We start from the raw sequence: 2,775 nt of genomic DNA, 5'->3' as shown, positions 1-2,775 counted from the left end.
ATCGCGGTCCGCTTTACCGTCATCAAACGCAAACACACGCGTTCACTGGGATATTAAAAAGTCAAGTTGTCAAGGTAAGTTTTCTACGCGAGTAATGTGACGGTATCTTTTGACAGGAATGTTCGAGGCTTTACGTGTTACACTGGATCAAGCTAATAAATGTACCCTTTATATTAGATGACAGTGAGGTTTTTTTTTTATAGCGACGCTCCATCTGACACTGGCTGGATGATAAAGCGTCAAACAGATGATTTCTAAAACTTGTCCATTGAGAAGCGCTTCATAAATAGCGGCTCTCATCAGGATTTTCACACGCACAATGTTTCATTCAGATCGATGGGATGCTGCTGTGACAAGATTCGCTGTGTGCGACCTCAGGCAAGTTCAACGGCATTATTACCCTTACAAACATTTACCATGGTAACCACAGTTTACGCCAAAATACCATAATTGCAGTTATTGTCACTGTATAAATCAGAGGAGACCGGGGTGGGTTGGTACGATATCCACTTTGTTGAATATCTCTTGTGAAACAAACATCACTTCAAGTCCTTGCAAACAACATAAATTCATGTCACAAAATATGTAGACTCTTAACTCTTGTTAATTATTGACCAAAATTATGTTGTGCATTTAGGCTATACCAACCCATTTCAGGTTGAGGGGTTGGTTTGTGAACACATTTTCACAATATGATTATTTTGATTAAAAAGCCTATGAAAATTCAAGAGATGTGATTAATCATAACCATTTTCACAGTCTGTGGGGGAAAAAAAATATTTATTTATTTATTTTTTTTGGTGATGATGACTAACACTAAGTTAGCAGTTATTGTAGATACAAGTGTTTTTGTGAATGCTAAGGTTACCATGGAAAATTTTTGGAAGTATTGACTATTGTTCTTCAACTATTTTTAGGTACCTACAGTACAGCACCCTAAACACACTTGTGTTTCTATAATTAATCACACATCATGTAATGTGATTTATGTACTGTATAAAGAGAATATCTTATGGAATATAAAATGTTACTTTATTATGGAAAAATAGCTTTTCCCAAGTAATTAAATATGTCATGACAAATTTCAGGCCATTTTCCAATTGATTGAGGCTTTGTCCAATTTCCAGAGCTTGCACCTAACTCAGACACCCCATTTACCACCATCCAGTAAGCTCCACTCCTGACTATGATTTTAGGAATGGGGTTTAAGGTGAGGGAAAGAGACTGGTTGGAATGGTGTCCTATAGGAACAGCAGTGGATGTTGGTAGAAGAACATGTCTCACTTGGTTATCGTATTGTGTGTATTTCCCCCATGGAATATACTGACAGCTATCTAAGAGAAAAGAACAGATGGATCTAGTCTTACATTATTCAACGGCATCAGGTTGCATCTACGAAATACATGTCGAAACCTGTTGAAATCCATGCTGTACCGTGAAGCACCTGTTTATCAGGCTGTAGCTGGTTAATTATAACCAGCAATGAATTCAGAGCAATTTAAAGTGAAGGTTAAGATAATTTAGAGAATTCAATAGGTTGGATTGATTGTTTTTTTAGTAGTAGATATGTTAGAAATGAAAGTGTTGCTCTATTACCTCAGGAAATTGCCATGGAGTGCTTTCATGTTTGTCATGGCTACTGCACTCTGGAGTGTCTACAAGGCTGTGATGTATTAGTAATTGTTGGCACAAGGAGTGTGCAATGGATGTCTCTTCCTTAGAAAGACATTCATCAGGCTCAGATCTTAACAGCTGCAGAATATATAACTCCGCGCTGAGTCAACATGCTATCCATACCAACAACCAAACCCTTCATCGCTCTGACCTACTGTCTGCCCACACACACACACACACACACACACACACACACACAAACAGTCTGACCCTATGCCTGCAAGTGCACTCATACACCCATAGTCAAACAAACACACATATACACACACTTATACACACACAGACACATTTCCGTTTCACATGGCATAAAATATTTATAGTATGAAGGGTCTGGTTTGTGTTTCTTATGAAATCAATCATATTTTAGCACTTATGTTAAGAAGTAAACATTTTAGCACTCACCTTTTCTTACCTTCAGACTTTTCTTTGGCGTAGTAGTAGGCAACAACAACATTTGCTACTTTGTTTTTGTTATAATGGACCAATTCTGTTTATACCGTAAAGCAAATAGTGTTTCCTACTATGCGTATTCTATCTATATTGCATCCAGTCACATTGCATTATTTTCTGTTCATATAAAAAAACTCCCAATGTAATTTTCTTATTACATGTCAGATTTATGTCAGATGTTATGTCACGGTCATTGAGCACAATTTTTTTAATGGTTAGCTTGGCCTATGATAAGAAAAACAGAAGCATCATTTTCATCATCATAACTTTAACACAAAAATATGCAATTTCTTCTGGAATGCTATAAGGGTACATTTTATATTATGGAGGCTTTTCATGTAGTGTTCATATTGCTTTCAGCAGTGAGATGAAACTCAGTAGTGGGAGTCAGCAGGGTCTCTCAGACCTCACACTATAGGGCTCAAGGCCTTTATTAACATTTCTCTTCCTTTTTCTTCTGAGAGTCACAAAACTTGGCCTAACAGGTAGACAGATGCCCTTTGGCTTCTGACATGGAGCTGTGTTTGTGTTTGTGTGTGTTTGTATTCATGTGAATGTCTCCTTCTTCCTACCTATGTGTGTGTTTGTGACCGGCCTCCCCTCCCCCTCCCCCTCCCCTGGCAAACCCCCTCTTTTTTTTTTTTTTTTAAA

General features: G+C 37.7%; 1 protein-coding gene across 1 annotated transcript in view; it reads left to right on the top strand.

The window, feature by feature from the left end:
* LOC107733550 (carbohydrate sulfotransferase 15-like) overlaps positions 1-2,775 on the top strand; it is a 25,193-nt gene continuing 22,418 nt past the window's right edge. The window contains exon 1 of the mRNA XM_016545218.1: positions 1-74. The gene's annotated coding sequence lies outside the window, so the exon portion shown is untranslated. The remainder of the gene's footprint in view (positions 75-2,775) is intronic.

The sequence above is a fragment of the Sinocyclocheilus rhinocerous genome, unplaced genomic scaffold (assembly GCF_001515625.1).
Source record: "Sinocyclocheilus rhinocerous isolate Xijiao unplaced genomic scaffold, SAMN03320098_v1.1 scaffold2715, whole genome shotgun sequence".
Taxonomy (NCBI): Eukaryota; Metazoa; Chordata; class Actinopteri; order Cypriniformes; family Cyprinidae; genus Sinocyclocheilus; species Sinocyclocheilus rhinocerous.
This window is presented reverse-complemented; position numbering and strand designations above follow the sequence as displayed.